We start from the raw sequence: 21,785 nt of genomic DNA, 5'->3' as shown, positions 1-21,785 counted from the left end.
GTCCGACCCATATGACAATGAAGCCTGTTTGTAAAACCGAGTTTGATCCCTTTTATTTAGAAGAAGGCAGTGTTTTACAGCTCCTGTATGGTTTTATGTAATGCTATTATAATGATATGATCAGGTACAGGACCATCATGACAAGCTACAAGATCAAGATTTACTCAAACTCAAATAATTGCAGGTTTGTTCTTGTGCATGTGGTGAGAAGCATTATACAGACATCAGCAAGTTTATTACTAAAACTTTCATCAGTTAAATCATTCTGTAAATAAATCACTGACCAACACCCAAGAGCAATGCTCAAAACTTTATTATTTCATAAAATCAGGATTCAGGACATAATTGAGGAGAGACACGTCTAACTCTGTCAGCAGAAATGGAAAGGAGTAAATGCAGATAAATCCAAAAGAATACAAGAAACTTACTTTCATCATATAATGAGGATTGAACTTGATTCTCACCCTGTAATAGTGCATCACTTTTTAAAAGTTGCTCCAAATCAGAAGAAAGAGAGAAAAACATGACCTGCACCAAACATGCGGAAATAAATTCTGAAAAATTTGGTAAATTCTATGGGAATTAACTTTATAAATATTTTGCTCATGCAGTAGCCTAATTAAGGCTATACTGATGTGTGTATTGTGTGCTGTTGGTTCTGCAACGTTCTCTCTCAGCGGTAGAAGATGATCACCGCCGCCTTGGTCACCTGCTTACTGGCGCTTGAGCCAGTATGAGTGCCGTAACCACCCCAGTCGAAAGCCGTGAAATCTCCACACTGCCTCAGAGACTCTTCAGGAAAATGTCCACCTCCTCCAATACAGAACTACACACACACACACACACCAGCTTTCCATTTAATACATGGACTATTGAGTGTGTGTAATCATTCTAGATCATTTGAGTTTGTTTTTCCTCTTCTGCTTTTTTTCATGGAAGCTAAATAATCATCATGATGTGATCTTCTGACATTAAATGAGATATCATTTATCTACTTAACTAATTATGTACATTCCAGTTTTCTACCCCTTGCAACTTCATGATACATCAACTTTTTCACCAAATAATAGTAAAGTGTGTGGTTTTAAAAATCATGGCGCCTCCAGGTGATCCGGATGTCTGAATTGATTCTACAGCACTACAGCAAGAAACAGACCTGACAGACACCATAAGCATGATTCACTTGTGTTTGTAAATTACTTCCAGGCTGTTCCTTTTATTTTTACAAATTATTACTCATTTGATTCAGTTGCGTGTGTAAATGATTCCAAATTGATTAATTTACATGTATAAATGACTCCTCAGGTGAAGTGCTGCTTTAGTCATGGTGTCTCTGAATGTTGCCTTTAAATGTAGGCAGAATAAGGATCTCATGGGGCAGATATCTCCCTAAAGAGACAGACTTCATCTCAGAAACACCCTGGAGCTTCAATAATCTCATCTCATTCTCATCTCATTATCTCTAGCCGCTTTATCCTTCTACAGGGTTGCAGGCGAGCTGGAGCCTATCCCAGCTGACTATGGGCGAAAGGCGGGGTACACCCTGGACATCTCGCCAGGTCATCACAGGGCTGACACATAGACACAGACAACCATTCACACTCACATTCATACCTATGGCCAATTTAGAGTCACCAGTTAACCTAACCTGCATGTCTTTGGACTGTGGGGGAAACCGGAGCACCTGGAGGAAACCCACGCGGACACGGGGAGAACATGCAAACTCCACACAGAAAGGCCCTCGCCGGCCACGGGGCTCGAACCCAGGACCTTCTTGCTGTGAGGCGACAGCGCTAACCACTACACCACCGTTCCGCCCAGCTTCAATAATATTAATAATATTAACTAGAGCCTCATAAATACCAGTCTCCTGGTTTAAAGTCTTCTTTTAATCGCTGTGTGAACAGAACAAATTTAATTCTCACGTGTTCAGTGTGGCAGGCTTTGGGTTTGAGTCCTGAGCAGATTGCCATCACTGCCCTTTCCATGTTTATCGCTCGGAATGTGATGAATCCTGGTTCACAATACCCTGGAGAGACATTAAGATATTTATTTTAATTCATTAAAATATACAGTGTAAAATAATGACCTTTAATCCCTGAGATTTAGCAATAAATATGAATATTCCATTAAATTAATAAGTGTCCCCATGTCCTCCCTCCAGTCCTAACAGCCTATTATCAAAAACATTAGCTAAATTAGCTAGTTATTTAAATAACTGCTGATAAACTAGCTAAATGTGTCAGAATACAATGTTACCATGGCAACAACCATCTAATATTTGTGATGTTAAAGCAAAAAAAATTTCAAACAGAGCCACATTGTTTTGGGGCTGTATTATTTTCACATACTTTCTAGTTTGATGGTTTGGGAGGCAATGGTCAGGTTGACATGGTAACCAGGAAAACTTCACTGTGAGTCTTAATGCTATGCTATCGAGCTAACAGTCTGCTCTCACACAATGTGTAATACTCTAATATATTTCTGTGCTTCCTGTTGAGTGCAGTATTGTGGTGGTTTGGAGCACAACCCAACTGGCATGTCAATCATTCTTCAAGATTCAAGATTCAAAGATTTTTATTGTCAATTCACTATATATCCAGGACATATAGGAGAATCGAAATGCCGCTTCTCTCTCACATTACTTGTAAAATCAAATAAAAATATTAAAAAATATATTTCTTCCTGCTAAAGATATGCTTCAAAACATCACTTCCTTAATATAACATACTTCTTCATGTGTTTAGTTCATAGCCTGCTGCTGTTTGACAATTAACTGAAAATGTGATGAAAGGCAGTAAAATGTATTTCTCAGAAAATAAATTGTGGTTCTTATCAGTAGGGGTGTAACTTGTTTCCCCGGTGTGTTTTTCATTTACTTTCCATTTTTATTTTTGAAACCCACCTCTGCTGAGGGGTCCGTACAGGTTAAGATTGGATGTGGCGTCTCCAACATCATACAGTACAGGAACAGAGGGCCCGTGGTTAGCAGGACAGCTTCCGACATTGTACTTCACTGGGAATTGCTGGAAAACGGAGAATACTGAATTAATGTAAATACTGGAACTATACTGTGATATAAATTCATGGGAAATATATATAGTTATATAACTGTTAGATGAGCATTATATAAGTGTTATATAAATATTATCATCCGAGTTTTAGATGAATGTTATATAAGGTTTATATGAGTGTCATAGGGCGGCACGGTGGTGTAGTGGTTAGCACTGTCACCTCACAGCAAGAAGGTCCTTGGTTTGAGCCCAGCGGCCGGTGAGGGCCTTTCTGTGGGCAGTTTGCATGTTCTCCCCGTGTCTGTGTGGGTTTCCTCTGGGTGCTCTGGTTTCCCCCACAGTCCAAAAACATGCAGGTTAGGTTATTTGGTGGCTCTGAATTGACCATAGGTGTGAATGGTTGTTTGTCTCTATGTGTCACCCCTTTGATGACCTGGTGACTTGTCCAGGGTGTACCCCATCTCTTGCCCATAGTCAGCTGGGATAGGCTCCAGCTTGCCTGCGACCCTGTAGAACAGGATAAGCAGCTACAGATAATGGATGGATGGATGGATGGATGGATGGATGGATGGATGGATGGAGTGTTATATGAGTGTTAGGTGAAGGTTATATGAGTGTTAGATAAGGTTTATATGAGTGTTAAATTAAGGTTAAATGCCTGTGTGGGGAGCCTAAGAGCATTAGAGAAATGTTAGATGAACATTAGACTGGTGTTAGATTAGAGTTAGATTAGCATTAGAAGACATTACATCAGAGCTAATGGCAACAGGACACAACATTTCTAAAGTGAACCTTCCAGGAGTGAATGTCCTGTTACCTTGAAGAGATTGTAGAGGTTTTGTCCGTAGCTCCTGAGGAATCTGTTCTCCGTGTGGTAGCGCAGGAATGATGTTAGTTTCCAACGATCCACTCGCTTGTTATTCGGAACGTGTCACACTGCCACGTCCTCTGATGCAATGTCATAATACCCAGGATTCTGTGGAATAAAGTACAAAGATGAAGAAGAAGAATCTTCTCATCATGTCAGAATTTCCTCATAATGATGGAATGATGCTTGTATTTAACATGAATTAGTGTATTTATGGAACTCACTGTTGTTACCTCGCCCGGGATGGAGTCCACCAGGGGGTGAGGTATTGGTTTCAGTGGGGTTTCTTTGTTTCTTTGTTTTTGTTAACGATATTATGGGAAAATGGCTGAAACAATCTTTATGAATCTTTCAGGATAGATGGGCATTGGTCTCAAATAGAACCTCCAACATTTTGAGGGTCATCCGGTCAAGGCCACAGTGACCAAAAAGGTTAAAAAAAAGCTTTGAGCTCAGACTGCAGTCATGCTGTCTCAGAAAGACTACTCCCACAAACACGCTGATTGGATCGCTACCTGCCTCATTTGCATTCACTGTGTTGTCATTGGATTGTTTCTTGGTTTGATTATATATGCAAAGGAAGGGGTTTTGGCCATGCCCAATTTTAAACCCCATTGATAAAAGCTTCCTCACTCTGTTGATTTTTTATTATAAATCTCATCTCATCTCATTATCTCAAGCCGCTTTATCCTGTTCTACAGGGTCGCAGGCAAGCTGGAGCCTATCCCAGCTGACTACGGGCGAAAGGTGGGGTACACCCTGGACAAGTCGCCAGGTCATCACAGGGCTGACACATAGACACAGACAACCATTCACACTCACATTCATACCTACGGTCAATTTAGAGTCACCAGTTAACCTAACCTGCATGTCTTTGGACTGTGGGGGAAACCGGAGCACCCAGAGGAAACCCACGCGGACACGGGGAGAACATGCAAACTCCGCACAGAAAGGCCCTCATCAGCCACGGGGCTCGAACCCGGACCTTCTTGCTGTGAGGCAACAGCGCTAACCACTACACCACCGTGCCGCCTTTATTATAAATATAAATTATAAATAAAAGGACTAGACTAAAGAAATCACTTTCAGACTTGTTTATATTTATTATAAAGGAAAACTGCATACCACTGAGCTCTAGCGCCAGGCCATTTCCAGGAAATAGTTTCAGTCATGGCGACAGCGTGTGTATGTCAGCCTCAGTTCAGAGGTTTCAGTTCCGAAAACTGTAAGAGGTAAGAGTAGAATAATATAAAGTACAGACACTTGGTATATTTCACTTCTGTTATATTTAAATTGTTCATTTTTGGATTACGCTTCATTTATGTGGCTATTGCCTCATAGAGTAAATATATATGCTATATTTACTGTTTGGACAGGGTATCGGAAAGCAATTTTATTTATAAGCAGTAGCCACATGTACCCATAGGGTACCTATTTCTTTTTCACGATATCTTCATTCATATTCATCATAAGTGCTACCGGCTGAGGTTTGTTTTGCCTGGCAACACTTGCTATTATTGTAAATTTTAGAGTACTTTAATGATATTTATTCCATATTCTCATTTGTTTAGTTTTGTGTTTTTATTTCTTTTGATTTGGACCTTGAAGTTGTCACTGGTTGCAGCTTCTGCAGTGCTGAATGTGATGGTGTTACTCCACCTGTGGCCCTCCATCCTGTTGACTGGACCAGAGATCACCTTTACTTTAGAGTTAGATAAGCATTACAGGAAGATTAGATCAAGGTACAGTGGTGCTTGAAAGTTTGTGAACCCTTTAGAATTTTCTATATTTCTGCATAAATATGACCTAAAACATCATCAGATTTTCACAAAAATGAACATTAGATAAGCGTTAAAGGAGTGTTAGTTCAAGGTTAGATAAACGTTAGATGAGCATTAGATGAAGGTGAGAACATGAGAAAAATGTTCGAGGAATTTTAGATGAAGGTTAGATGAACATTAGATAAATGTTAGAGGAGCATTAGATGAACATTAGATAAATGTCAGAGGAGCGTGTGACAGTGAGGGTGTAGTCGAGCATCGGCCGTGAATGTCAAGGAATCAGGTCGAACCAGCAGGTAACATGTGACGAGTTACACCTGTGTCTAATTCCTGTCTGTCCATGAATGTGTGTCTCTGTGTGTCTTTCAGATGGCCCGTAATGAGAGAGAGAGAGACAGAGAGAGAGAGAGAGAGAGAGAGAGAGAGAGAGATGCATCCTGCATCCTCTGTGTGTGTGTGTGTGTGTGTGTGTGTGTGTGTGTATGGATATACAGTGGTGCTTGAAAGTTTGTGAACCCTTTAGAATTTTCTATATTTCTGCATAAATATGACCTAAAACATCATCAGATTTTCACAAAAATCCTAACAGTAGATAAAGAGAACCCATTTAAACAAATGAGACAAAAATATTATACTTGGTCATTTATTTATTGAGGAAAATGATCCAATATTTCATATCTGTGAGTGGCAAAAGTATGTGAACCTGTGCTTTCAGTATCTGGTGTGACCCCCTTGTGCAGCAATAACTGCAACTAAACATTTCTGGTAACTGTTGATCAGTCCTGCACACCGGCTTTGAGGAATTTTAGCCCATTCCTCCATACAGAACAGCTTCAACTCTGGGATGTTGGTGGGTTTCCTCACATGAACTGTTTGCTTCAGGTCCTTCCACAACATTTTGATTAGATTAAGGTCAGGACTTTGACTTGGCCATTCCAAAACATTAACTTTATTCTTTTTTAACCATTCTTTGGTAGAACGACTTGTGTGCTTAGGGTCGTTGTCTTACTGCATGACCCACCTTCTCTTGAGATTCAGTTCATGGACAGATGTCCTGACATTTTCCTTTAGAATTCGCTGGTATAATTCAGAATTCATTGTTCCATCAATGATGGCAAGCAGTCCTGGCCCAGATGCAGCAAAACAGGCCCAAACCATGATACTGCCACCACCATGTTTCACAGATGGGATAAGGTTCTTATGCTGGAATGCAGTCTTTTCCTTTCTCCAGACATAACGCTTCTCATTTAAACCAAAAAGTTTTATTTTGGTCTCATCCGTCAACAAAAATTTTTCCAATAGCCTTCTGGCTTGTCCATGTGATCTTTAGCAAACTGCAGATGAGCAGCAATGTTCTTTTTGGAGAGCAGTGGCTTTCTCCTTGTAACCCTGCCATGCACACCATTGTTGTTCAGTGTTCTCCTGATGGTGGACTCATGAACATTAATATTAGCCAATGTGAGAGAGGCCTTCAGTTGCTTAGAAGTTACCCTGGGGTCCTTTGTGACCTCGCCAACTATTATACGCCTTGCTCTCAGAGTGATCTTTGTTGGTCGACCACTCCTGGGGAGGGTAACAATGGTCTTGAATTTCCTCCATTTGTACACAATCTGTCTGACTGTGGATTGGTGGAGTCCAAACTCTTTAAAGATGGTTTTGTAACCTTTTCCAGCCTGATGAGCATCAACAACGCTTTTTCTGAGGTCCTCAGAAATCTCCTTTGTTCGTGCCATGATACACTTCCACAAACATGTGTTGTGTAGATCAGACTTTGATAGATCCCTGTTCTTTAAATAAAACAGGGTGCCCACTCACACCTGATTTGTCATCCCATTGATTGAAAACACCTGACACTAATTTCATCCTTCAAATTAACTGCTAATCCTAGAGGTTCACATACTTTTGCCACTCACAGATATGTAATACTGGATCATTTTCCTCAATAAATAAATGACCAAGTATAATATTTTTGTCTCATTTGTTTAACTGGGTTCTCTTTATCTACTTTGAGGACTTGTGTGAAAATCTGATGATGTTTTAGGTCATATTTATGCAGAAATATAGAAAAGTCTAAAGGGTTCACAAACTTTCAAGCACCACTGTAGTAGGCACTGAAAAGTGAACATTAAAATCAGAGGTGGAAAGTAACGAATTACATTACTCACGTTACTGTACTTGAGTAGCTTTTTTGTGTACTTATACTTTTTCAAGTAATTTTTAAAGAGTGTACTTTTACTTTTACTTAAGTATGTTTTCTTTTAAGTAGTGTACTTCGGTACATTTTACATCACAACCGTTGCTGAGTAAAAAAATAAAAATAAATAAAAAATAAAAAAAGGCTAAAACGGAGAAGGGGAAATGCGTTCTGGAAATGAATCACGGGAAGGACAGTTGTCGCGCGCGCGAGTCTCACACAGACGATGGCGGACATGCACCGGTGCTTTAAGGGGGGGGCTTCGGGGGGCTCAAACCCCTGGGCCACAGCCAATCAGGGGCCTTGTAATATTAATAAAATAATAAACTGTCGGAATCGTGGGCCTACATTAATGTACGGATAGAAATAAGGTTAGAAATAAATGAGCGCACAGTAGCCTGCTGTAAGAGACATGGTGGATGTGGTTCGCGAAACGAACACCCACAACTGTCCCAGAATAAAATGTAACGTCACGCACGAAAGCGCGCCAAAGACTGCAGACTACAGAGACACAAATTTAGAGGCTTTGAAAGATGAAGCGTTCACATGTTAGCGGGGCGCATAAAAGGAAAAAAAGAGAGATGCAGGTAATGACAGAATCGTTGCCTAAAGTCACAGACTTTTTTAAGGTAAGGATCACCAATCTGTTCAGAATATCAGCTACTTATCAGTTATCAGCCTACCAGCAGCTAGGCTATGTGCAGCTAGGCTAGATATGCTATGATCTGTCCAACAGTAAAATAAATCAGTTGTGATTTGAATACGTGTCGTGTGATTTGAGTTATAATCCTGTTAGTATAATAGCATATTTCGATGGGGATAATAAAATGTCTAAAATGGCATCTACTGAAGAAATTGATGAAAAGATTGTAGCCTATAATGTTCACAGTTCAGGCAGCAGACAGAGTAAGCATACTGAGGGGAATAGCAATACAAAGCTAGCGCAGAGCCACATTTCTCGCTAGCTGTGTTGGGTGTGTTGTTAACCCGTGTGGATTTAAGTGAAATACTTGAGAAGTTCTGTGGTCAAGACAACGTTTTAAGGTAAGGACGCTTGATTATTAATGTTTGCCCGCCGTGGCTTGTTGTTGACGAAAGGCCCACATGATTTTGCCTTATGCAGCTACTGCTAGCGTCATGCTTTGAACTAGGTTAAGCTCATTTGCACTAAAGGATGGGTTTATTGAAGGACTTTGATGTAGCTAGTTCCTTTTTAAAAAATCGTATGCTCAAAACAGTATGCCCGTGTTCATCATGTTTAACTTTTTTCTTGATGGAGTGCGTGAAATATTGTTGCAAGTGGTATTTCGATGCAGTCATGTCAAAAAGGCAGTTGAATGCACGGTCTTAGTCAAGGAGAAGGAAGACTTGCATGATGCTTGAACATAGATCGGTAAAATAGACCCTAGTAGGACTTGGTTTCGTGTATTTCGGTCTGTAGAGTTATGAGTTTGGCCGCTGTCCATGGTGTTTACGTTTCATGTGGCCGCCGAGCCAAGTACCTTGACTTGCAGTGAATGTTTGTTTTCATGCCGCCGAGCTATTTTTATGTATTTTATTTTTTAAAAGGACTTGTCTGTAGGTGTGTGTGTTTTATGTTTACAACACATAGGTCTACATTATAGTGCACGCGCGCTTGTGTGGTCATCTCTGGCCATGCCCCTGCATGAAAGTTACGCAGTATCACTGTCCTGTCCGTGGTAATAATCAGAACCGGCTCTATAATGATAATGCGTGCGTTCTTCTCTCCCTCTGTGGTCGGATGTGTTGAGCGATGTGAGCGTGGGCCTTGCGCAGCTACGCTGAGCCAAACGTAACCTATCGTAGGCTTCTAGGCTAATTACGCGTTTACACTGTAAATGCTTGACACGTATTGCAAATAAAATAAGAGTGTTTTCCTGGCCAACAGTAAGGGTAGGGTTGACAGGTAGCCTATGAGGGGCCTAGCCCCTGGGCCATGGGTGTTGATAAAGCGCCCCTGAGGACATGGAGGAGACCGAGGAACCTGTGGTGGATGACCCTGCAGAAAACGCAATTTCTTCCAGTAGTGAAGTGCACCCCTGGCCCTACATACGTGATCACTTCAGCTTCGTAGAGAAAAGGGGTGACAGTTTCATTATGCAATGCAGATTATGTGTGCCCAAGAAGACAACCATTGCGGCATACAAAAATTCGACGTCTTATCTGTGTAAGCATGTTGAGGTAAGTATTGTCATTGGCATCATAATCACGGGTGCAGATAGAGGGTGGGACGGGTGGGATTCATCCCACCCAGATTTAAATTCACCTCGTTCGGTCCCCCCCACTTATAGGGAGGAAAAAATGTCTATGCTGTCTTTCTTTGCATAAGGCAAACCTCACGGAAAAATCAAAAGACTAATTACCATTCGGTTTATTGAGGTGCACAGCAGTGTATACATAGTTGCAACAACTCACAGAAAATAAAACAAAGACTGATATTCGGTTGGTTGAGCTGCGCAGACTGCACAGGTTGCGAGCTCGAGCTTGGTTGCTATGGTTACTCACAACAAGTTTGGCAGGCATATCGGGGTTGGGGTTGGTTTGCTGGCAGCTTTGTCCCCCCCAGTTTTTTATCACCCCCAGTTCAAAAAACGTATCTGCACCCCTGATCATAATGTTTCCTTTCCATAGTAAAACCGACAATAGGCTGGTTATATTCCAAAAATAGTGGATGGCATTGCTAATGTTGAAGTAGCAACCTGTTGGTACTGTAACATAACGGTAACTAGTCTGTTATTCGGTTGGCTAATCATGCAAGCAAGTTAGCTCGCCAACCTGACGTGATCAGTCCTCCTACCATTCTACATCCAACAGGCCAGAAAGGAATACTAAGCAAAACAAATAATGTTTGAATTGAATTGTTCAATAAAACACAGTGCACACAGGCAAGCTACGAGATTTCGGTGCAACATTTCACTTTCATATTTCGTGTACAATGCTTTGTGTGTGGTCAGGGTGATGTAAACGACATGACTGTATGTATTGACCTTTTTTGTTTGTCTCAGTTTTAATGCAGCATTATCCTAAGCATTCAATTTGATACACTTCCTTTAAATAAAACATCTGGTTTGAGATATACATATATCCTTATTTCCTCTTCTTTTTCATTTTTGCACAACACAATGGAGGCAGAAAAAACCCATTGTTAAAAGTAACGTTTTATTTTTACTCAAAGTACATTTTAAATGATCTACTTTTTACTTTTACTTGAGTAGATTTTTTGTCTGGTAACTTTACTTGTGCTTAAGTAAAATTTCATCAGAGTAACAGTACTTGTACTTGAGTATAATATTTTAGTACTCTTTCCACCTCTGATTAAAATTAAAAGTGCACCTTGGATTGTAGTGCCTGTCTCCAGTTCCTCATTATCCCACCTCAGGGAAGTGTGACAGAGTGTTAGATGGAAGTTAGATGAACATGAGATAAAAGTTAGAGAAATGTTTGATGAACGTTAGATGAACAGTAGTTAAATCTTAGGTGAGTGTTAGACAAACATTAGATAAACATTAGAGGAGCGATAGATGAAAGTGAAATAAAAATTAGATAAATGTTAGAGGAGTGTGAGATGAACATTAGAGAAATGTTAGCGGAGTTTGAGATGAAGGATAGATAAACATTAGAGGAACATTAGATGAGTTGGACATTTGATAAATGTTAGAGGAGCAGTAGATAAAGGTTAGGTGAACATTAGTTAAACGTTAGAGGAATGTTAGATGAAGGTTAGATCACTGTTAGGGGAGTGTTAGATGAAGGTTAGATAAATGTTAGAGGGGTGTTAGATGAAGGTTAGATGAACATTAGATGAATTTTATTAAAAATAATGATGTAAAGCTACAGCACTGACCAGTGGTGCATTTCCCATACATGTTGTTCTTGTGAACGCTGGCCACCAGAGTTCATCTTCCTCCTGCAGTCATGTCACAGTACATCTGATACATGACACCATTAGGCGTGCTCAGGTAATAAAGACCATCTACAGTCACATTAATCAAAAAATTACACAATATTTCACATGGTAGTGCAAAGTGAGGCTCTGAAATTGTTCGTAATTTTCTTTAACCCTTTGATGCAAAATATATGCACACCCCTTCTAATGCACAACATGGGTCAAAAATGACCCACATTCATTTTCCAGGTTATTTCATGCTGACTGAGTTTTTCTTTGCGCTATCTTTTGAAATCAATTTATTTTATGATTGAATATTCCAAGTATTCTTTAAATATCTTGTGTTTAATTACCACAAATCATTAATTTAATTTTTCCTTTCCTACTTTATGAACAAAAATACTTTTTATATTACTACACATGGGTCATCCAAGTGTGATTTAAAATTAAATGTCTTAATAATATAATAATAATAATTTGTTTCAAGTAATTACTTTAGCAGTGAATGGGGCCAGTTATTTATTTATTAACTATGTAGTTAGCTAAACCAACTACAATAAAATTAGCAAACTAAAGTAGAATATGTCAACAGCGAGGTAGCTAATAGTAATTACTTGTAACTTTCTGACAAGTAATCTACTCACTCTCAAGGTAACCGAAACATAATCCATTTTTTTCTAAGGTAATGTTAGAACAATTGAAAAACATTACTTACATGTATTAGATGGGCAAAGGGCGCTGTGCTGAGCTGTGAAATGTCTGACACAAGCACAATTCACAGTTCCCACCAAACGCTGTAGTAAACGCATGCGGGTTGTTTCTGACCCATGTGTGTAAACTTGATGTAGAATTACAAACGCTGTGCTTGTTCATAACTTAAGAAAGGAAAAATAAAAATGATGATTTGTGCTAAACAAAAACAAGATATTTACTGCATATTTGGAAAAGTAAATAACAAAATGAATTTATTTCAAAAGTATATCATAGAAACACTCAGCCATACATGAAATACAACCTGGAAAATGAATGCAGGTCATTTTTGACCCATGTTGTGCATTAGAAGGGTAGTGATACAAAAAGGGGTTTTATTCAAAAAGTAAGAAAGGAAAAATAAAATAAGGATGTATGATGATCAAAAACAAGTTAATTGAGGAATACCTTGAATACTGAATGATGGAATTAATTTATTGCAAAGATATAGAAGATAAAAACTCAGCCGGGTCACTTTTGACCCATGTTTTGCATCAAAGGGTTAATTAAGGAAATGGTAGCTTGTTTAGTACGGACTTTAAATCTTTCCTTGAGCTCTTTGGAGCTTTGGGAGTGGAATATTCCATTTCTGCAGAAATAAATGTGGGTTTACGCCATTGTGTTTTATTCTTCATGAATTAAACTCTGAATTAATTGGCACACATATGGTACCTACTGCAACACAGAACATGTTTTTGCAAGCCAGAGGTTTCTTATGTTTTATTACAGTTTAAACAACATAATGATCCCAAATGGAAGTACATAAGGAGCTGAATGTATGGCAACATGATTGACAGCTCACTCTGTGCATTTTGAGGGTCAAGTTTTGAAAACTGGCAGTGCTGTAAATCATTAATTATTTTTTTATTGGCACTGAGGTGGATTTCAGCAGGGTTTTTATTGTGTCTTGTCATGGTGTTATATAGTGTCTTTATAGCATTTTATAGTGTGTGTGTGTGTGTGTGTGTGTGTGTGTGTGTGTGTGTGTGAGAGAGAGAGAGAGAGAGAGAGAGAATGAGGATGTTCTTGCTGTAGACGAACATTAGTTTTATCTTGAGCCTTAAGTTCAGAACTTTGGTATTTTGTGACCTCATGAGGAACCAAACTCATGGCTACAAACTGTGGAACTGAATGTTGGAGCAGAATATTTACTCCAAGCCTTCAGCTCATAATTCATCAGGAAATGGATCACTTCTCTTGCACCAGAGTTTGGATATTGCAGAGGTGATGGATGGTGATTACTGTCAGTCTGTAACTTATGTAACATCCTCCAGATCGGCTAATCAACAGTCTGTTGTCTTTGAGAATTTGCTTAGAGTGAAGTTGATCCATGATCTAAAGACAGTGTAATGTGCAGTGAGAGCAGGAGACAGCAGAACACAGAGATATCACACTTAGAAATGCACAAATACAATGGACAAGACTTCACAATGACCCAAGACACAGTAAACAAGGAATAATGAGGTCATCTAATCAAGGACTTAACACGCAAAACCGAGACTGAGATTAATTAACTGGATCACTAGTATGCCATTTCCCTTTGTAACACAGAGCCATCAAATGCCAGACGACTATTCTGGGGGGCTCTTGATGTTATAGTGTAGGAGATGTATCTGCCTGGGCTCAGCAGAGAACACATCCCTGAACTGATCCTCCAGCTTTTGCAGATCTTGTAGTTGGGTCAGGGTAAGAGCCTCTCCTTTGTGGCCCTGCTCAGGCATGGTGGGACCAGAGATGGGGGACAGAGAAGGCTGAGAGTGCTGGCAATGGCTCAATCCAGCATTTTAAAAGGTTCACTTGGTATAGTTGAGTGAGAGCCCTCTTAACTGGCTGCTGCAGGTGGCAGTTCATGGGACCTACTTGCTCCTGAATGGTGTAGAGGCCTTGGCAGCGGGTGAGGAATTTGCAGCTTACACTGGGGAGAAGCAGGAGTACCCAGTTGACTGGCTGGAACTCCCAAGGCTGGGCTGACTGGTTATATGCCTGCTGCTGCTCACTTTGGGCCATCTGCATGTTCTCCTGGACAACAAGGGCCACTCGCTCCATCCGTGTCTGCATTTCCTGCACATAATTGATGAGGGAGCAGAAGGGCAAAGACTGCTCCTCCCAAGCTTCCTTGTCTGTGTCCAGTAGGCCCCTGGGCCATCAACCAAAGAGGAGTTCAAAAGGGGTAAATCCTGTGGAGGCTTGGGATGTCTCTCATGTGGCAAAGAGGATTATAGGGGAGGAGTAGTTCTCATTCCCAGCCATCTTCATCTACCACCCTTCTCAGCATATACTTAAACATCTGGTTAAACTGCTCCATGAGGCCGTTGGGCTGAGGGTGGTAGACTGAAGTTTTGAGGTAGTTGACATGCAGCAGCCAACACAGATCTGACATGAGCTTTGAGATGAAGGGGGTCTCCTGGTCCATGAGCAGGTCCTTAGGAATCCCTAAGCACTAGGGCTGTAACAATATGCGTATCGAAATCGAAATCGCGATACGCAGAGCCACGATCCATGTCGCAATACAAGAATGCAGAATCGTGGTACACCCTTTCAAACCTCTCCTCAGCCCAAAAACAGAGGTGCTTCCAAACTTCAATTTATGAATACTTTACTTTTTATTTAAATTACATTTTAAACTTACTTAAATTACTTTTATTTTTTATATCTATTAGTAAGTCATTTTTTCGCCGACCTGCGACAATCTTCTGCGAATCACGCAATGTCCACACTCGCCACTGGCAGAACATTCATTTCTTTTAAGCGGTCGCCATTCTGGTTGCGATGCGGGGAGCGAATCTGTAAACAAGCAGCTCATTGGCTGGCTAGGTGTGCCACAAGCCAATCACAATCACTTGACCAGAAAGGCATGCAGTGTTGCCAGATTGGGCGGTTTTAGGTGCTTTTTGTCTGGTTTTGAACATATTTTGGGGTGGAAAATGTTAGCAATATCTGGAAACACTGAAGGCATCTGCTTGGGCGGAAGCCTTCTGCGGCAGTTACATTTTGACACGCGAGCAATGTTTCACTATAAAAATTCCGTAATTTCCATCTGTTTTCCGCGATCACAGAAAATCATTGGCCCTATGAGAGTGAGACAGTGAGAGAGCCACCCCCCCCCAAAAAAAAAAATCTTAATGGATTTACACGATTTGGAAAAATGACTTTTTCAGAACCAAAAAAAACAGAGCTTCCGGCTCAACAGTATTATTTTGAGAAATAAAACAATCTTTGGATATACATTTGTTCATTTTTGCATACATATTACTCATTCTCTGCAGTGGTCTGAATTATTTGTTATTAAATAGTTAATGTAAGTAAGTAAATGTAAATAAGTCAAATTTACTACTTTAAAAAAAATTTTTAAAAATCATGGGTGTATCGAATCGTGGGTCAAAAATCGCGATACGAATCGAATCGTGAGTTGGGTGTATCATTACAGCCCTACTAAGCACCAGCTCTTTGGTGATGTTCTTACATGTAGCCTTGCAGAGAGGGATGGCCTCTGGGTAATGGGCATAATTGACAATTAGCAGGATATATCCATGGCCACAGGCAGACTTATGCAGCAGCCCTACAAGATCCATGCCTACCCACTTGAAGGGAACCCCGATGATAGGAAAAGGGATCAATGGGGCTGGGGCAGGCTTGTATGGGGAGGTTCGCTGACACTGGGGACACCGCTGGCAAAAGTTGTGTACCTTGTTCACCATCCCTGGCCAGTGGAACTAATCTTGGATTTTTTGAGGGTGTTTTGGGGTCCCAGACGGCCACTTCACAGGTGGGCATGGACCAGGGGCATGACAGCACCAGTCTTGGTTCTCTGGACAACAAGGAGGTCACAGGGCTCACTGTGATGCTTGCAGTGGTAAATAATTTACTCCAACAGTTATAAAGGACACAGGAATGGGACATCCTCATTCTCTTTTGTCTCACACACACACACACACACACACACACACACACACACACACACACACACACACACACAGTATAAAAACTCTGTGCATACAGTATATATGTTAGTTTTGGATCTAATGTAATAAGTTCTGTAAACATACTTTTATTGGTTTTAAACTATCACTCCGCTAGTTAAATATTTACAGTTTACATTATCGTACGAAGCAAGAAGATATGGAGGACAGGAGGAGATGGTGGGAAATCATGCTGAAGAATTCTGAGGTAGCCCTCCTTCTTCATTATTCCATCTACTTTGTGCAATGAACCAGTTCTACTGGCAGTAAAACAGCCCCAGAGCATGATGCTGCTACCACCACCACCAGCTGATACAGTGTTCCTCTGTACATCATGGTCATTGTGGCCAAACAACTCAATCTTTGTCTCATCTGCCCATACAGCTTTCCTCCAGAAGGCTTTTTCTTTGTCCATGTGGTCAGTTGAAAACTTCAGTTAAGCTTGAAAATGTCAATTTTTGACTAGGGGGTTATTTCTTGGATAGCAGACTCTTAGTCCATGGTGATATAAAACTCAGTGAACTGTGGACAGTGATTCATCAGCTTCCAGTTCATGACAGAGCTGTGCCATGGTGGTTTCTGGGTTGTTCCTGACCTTCCGAACCAATTTCCTTTCAGCTGAGGGTGACAGTTTGGGTTTTCTTGAAGCAAAGGGGCTTGGCAAAGTGACTACACCTCCCAGTAACTTACATACAATTGTTTGAACTGATCTTGGGATCTGCAGTTTTTTAGAAATGGCTCTAAGAGACATTCCTGAGTTGTGTGTATCTGCTATCCTCTTTCTCAGATGTGCACTGAGCTCCTTGGACTTTCCCATTTTACTGTATGTTGGCCAATCCAATGAGTACTGTAAACAAACCCTTTTTATGAAGGCACAGAGAAGCTACCATCTGTAGTCAATCATAATCACTAACAGGAAGTTAAGAGGCCTTGGCCTTGGCAAGGTAAGAGATTTTGGAAGTCTCAGCACATCTGAATTAAAAATTCAAGTGAGTTTATGTAAATTTTTGACCCTATATGTATACTTTTGACCATTGTTGATTTCAGAAAACCCAAAGAAAATTGTGCACCAAATTATAGTTGTTTTTTTTTTAAGATGTATGATGTACAATCATTCTGCCACAGAAAAAGGACAGTTCAGAGAAATCATTGAAAGCTAAAATATTGCCATGACATTCATATCCAAGATGGCATTCATGTCACTGTATGTAAACTTCTGACCACAACTGATACAGTATATACACCCTAACAGCCATAACATTAAACATTAAAACACTGACAGGTGAAGAGAGTAACACTGATTATCTCATTACAGCAGCAGCTGTCAAGGGGTGGGATTATTAGGCAGCAATAGAACAGTCAGTTCTTGAAATTAATGTGTTTAAAGAATGAAAAATGGATCTGAGTGACTTTCACAAGAGCCACATCCTGATGACTAGATAACTGGGTTTGAGCATCTCCAAAAGGGCACATCTTGTGGGGTTTTCCTGATATGCAGTGGTTAGTACCTACCAAAATTGGTCCAAGGAAGGATGACCCGTGAACTGGTGACAGGGTCATAGGTGTCGCAGGCTCATTGAGTTGTATAGGGCATGAAGGCTCACCCATATGGTCCAGTCCCACAGAAGAGCTACTGTAGTACAAACTGCTGAAAAAGTTAATGCTGACACCTTTCTGTTTTTGCCAGCATGAACTTTTTCAGCAGTTTGTGCTACAGTAGCTCTTCTGTGGGATTGGACCATATGTATTGGACCAAATGTATTGAGGATGAAGTGTATGTTAATGATTGTGTGTGTGTGTGTGTGTGTGTGTGTGTGTGTGTGTGTTTCTGTATCAGAGGAGGTGGATATTTTCCTGAAGCATCTCCGAGGCAGTGTGGCGATTTCACATCTTTCGACTGGAATGGTTATGGCACTCACACCGAATGGAGCACCAGTGAACAGGTGACAGAGGCAGTGGTGCTCATCTTCTACCACTGATATCAGACCCATCATACACTGAATCTTCAGGAATGGATTTGCAGATCACATTTCTGATAAAGAAAATAAATAAACCAAACAAATGATGGTTTTTAACAGGCTCTGAGAACTGTGTCATTTGCTTTTAAAACTCCTGCATAATGATTCATTATTACAGTTTTACACCACTGAGCTGTTGAATCCTGATTGGTCAGACAGTATTGATATATTCTATGCTCATATTAATGTGTTGGCTCTCATACATTATCATCTCGATAGTAACAGGTCATTAACAGGGACATGTACAGCAAACATGTCATATAAACCGATTAAAAACCATCAATGTGATGTTTTTGTGAAGTAAAGACACATTTAATTAAAGGTGTAGCTTTAAATATTCAAACATCTTCAGGACAGAGGAGTTTATGCTTCTTCTTTGTGGTTTCTCAGTAACATGATGTAAGAAGCTGTGATTTATTTTGTCTTATTAACTTGAAGAGAGAATAAAGAAAGACTGTTGAGGGAATAACTGTTTACAGCTGCTATAACATACGTGAGAACAAGAACAGCACATTAAATGTCACCAGAAATGGAAAAATAGCATGAAGTGTCATTGCTTTGTAAAGAAGGAACGTAACTGTTGGTGAAGTGCTGTAGTGGAAGAGGAATAAAACACTTCAGGATGTGTTGTTAGAGGAAATTAATCAACTTCAGGACGCTAACAGTGACTCAGTATTTTACTATAGCTGCAACACAGTGTTTATTACTTCAATCTCACTCATCTCATCCTCTCTGATAAAGGAGAATCTGTGGACAGTTTTTCTTGGGTTTTTTGAAAGCCTTTCTGATTAGAAAACACTTGGTTCCACTTAGAGCCTCCAAAAGGGCAACTGAAGAACTCCTAATGGTTATAAATTAGACACAATCACAAAAGAACTGGAAATAAAGTAAATAAATATAAAATAAATAAAAAATATCCAGATCCAGAATGTTGATTCTTCTATTTGTTCTCTACACTGAAACTTTCTTCTTCATGTGTCATTTTCTGGACATGAGGTAATTTATCAGGACATGCCTACAATGTATACTCAAGCAATAAAAAGCCAATCAGAAGTTTAAAAGAGATTAAAAGAGCCCTCATTCAGTGTTCATCATCACAAACACAAAGTGAACCAATTCACTGATTCATCAGTTCATCAATTCAACACATCAAAGCGAAATAAAAAATACATTTTCCTCATCAAGTGCAGATTAAACGCCATTAGCATGCTGTTCAGGTTAAAGTTCATGGTCATCTCTCCGTGTGTGACAATACGTATGTGAGTCAAGAACTGGAAATCTCATCTCATCTCATTATCTCTAGCCGCTTTATCCTGTTCTACAGGGTCGCAGGCAAGCTGGAGCCTATCCCAGCTGACTACGGGCGAAAGGCGGGGTACACCCTGGACAAGTCGCCAGGTCATCACAGGGCTGACACATACAGTAGACACAGACAACCATTCACACTCACATTCACACCTACGGTCAATTTAGAGTCACCAGTTAACCTAACCTGCATGTCTTTGGACTGTGGGGGAAACCGGAGCACCCGGAGGAAACCCACGCGGAAACGGGGAGAACATGCAAACTCCACACAGAAAGGCCCTCGCCGGCCACGGGGCTCGAACACGGACCTTCTTGCTGTGAGGCGAAAGCGCTAACCACTACACCACCGTGCCACCCAGAACTGGAAATAAAGTAAGTAAATATAAAATAAATAAAATATTTAAGTGAAGTGCTGGAACAGTCAAGTGCTGGTTAAAAAAGCTTGGAGATGATAAATGAATCAGTTAAAGAGAAACTTGCATTAGAAAAAGGAGAAGATACAGAGGAGTTCATTTACACCCTGATCTGTACAGGAATCATTACACACTGCTCTAGAACAGCACATTTTAGCCTACAAAGAACACACACACACACACACACACACACACACACACACACACACACACACACACACACACACACACACACAGAGGTGTGTATAGCTGACCTGCAGTGCTCAGTGCTAGCCGGTGTGCTGTTTAGTTGGAGTGTGAGTACATGTTGTGTGCTCACTGTGAAGCTCACTGTTGAAACATTCCCCAGCTCTGAAACTGATGGTACAATCCCCATTGGCTAGGCAAACACTGCGCGTGCACACACACACACACACACACATATACACACACATACACACAAAGAAAACACTGTTAAAATATCATACTCACCTCAGTGTTCTGCTCCAGTGATTAGTGTTAACTCTGTCTGTGTGTGTGTGTGTAACCTGGTAACATTGGTCTGACAGTACGAGGAGGATCAGATCATTCTGAATCTCATTCAGGACGGTCAGAAACACTTCGTTCGTCTTCAGCACTGGAGTTTTCCTGCTGGGATGTGACCCTGAGAGAAGAAACCAGTTCAACGAGTGATGATGTCGATGATGTCACATGAGCTAGCTTCTGATTGGCTGAACAAATTTAACCTAAGCCCCACCCCTTTGGGACCCAGGATCACCTGTCACTCACCATGTTCACATTTTACTGAATTATAATTTTATTTTTCCTATATTATTATTATTATTAGGGCCCGAGCCCGAAAGGGCGAAGGCCCTATTGATCTTGTTCCGTTTCATTATTATTTTTCTTCGCTGTTTGGCCATTTTTGAGGCACTTGCCGTGGGTGAAAACGCGCAAAATTTGGCACACGCGTCACATATCGTGACCGCTACTCAGAACCTAAAACCCACATCCGGGCGGGGCTCGGGGCCTCTACAGCGCCCCCTAACGCGCCCCCTAACAGCGCCTCTCGCATTGAGGTTCCTGGTTGCCATATAGTTTCTTGTAGCGGAATGAAATTTGGTACGCATATGTATCTCACTAAGCCGAACAAAAAAGCAATGCCAATGCATTAGCCACGCCCAACAGGAAGTGAGGTTCTTTCACTTTTGTGCGAAATGCATGACCACGAAGAGGGCACAACTCCTCCTAGGCCGTTCATGGGAACGTCACCAAATTTGGTACACATCATCTAGACACATGGCTGACAAAAGTTTGTAAATACATTTCTCGTATGATAAACCGTTCCGAAGTTATATGTCAATCAATTTTCAATATGTATCTATACATGCTTAAAAAATTCATAAAAATTCTTCTACTTGCTCAAATTGGATCAAACTTGATAGGCAAACTATTCATAGGGGTTCTGACATGTCTCCCAATTTTTGTGATATTTCGCCACTGGGGGCGCTATTTTTGGGCCAAAATTGATATCTTGGCTTCCAATTGGTCAAATTTGATCAAACTTGACGGGCACCCTCTTCATACCTCCCCTGTC

General features: G+C 40.6%; 1 pseudogene; it reads right to left on the bottom strand.

Moving 5' to 3' along the window:
- Positions 1–650: 650 nt before the first annotated feature.
- On the bottom strand, positions 651–14,927 carry LOC132882549 (intelectin-like; annotated as a pseudogene).
- Between the last annotated feature and the right edge of the window lie 6,858 nt (positions 14,928–21,785).

This window comes from Neoarius graeffei, chromosome 3, assembly GCF_027579695.1.
Source record: "Neoarius graeffei isolate fNeoGra1 chromosome 3, fNeoGra1.pri, whole genome shotgun sequence".
NCBI lineage: Eukaryota > Metazoa > Chordata > Actinopteri > Siluriformes > Ariidae > Neoarius > Neoarius graeffei.
Note: the sequence above shows the minus strand (reverse complement) of the source record. Positions and strands in the feature narration are given on the sequence as shown.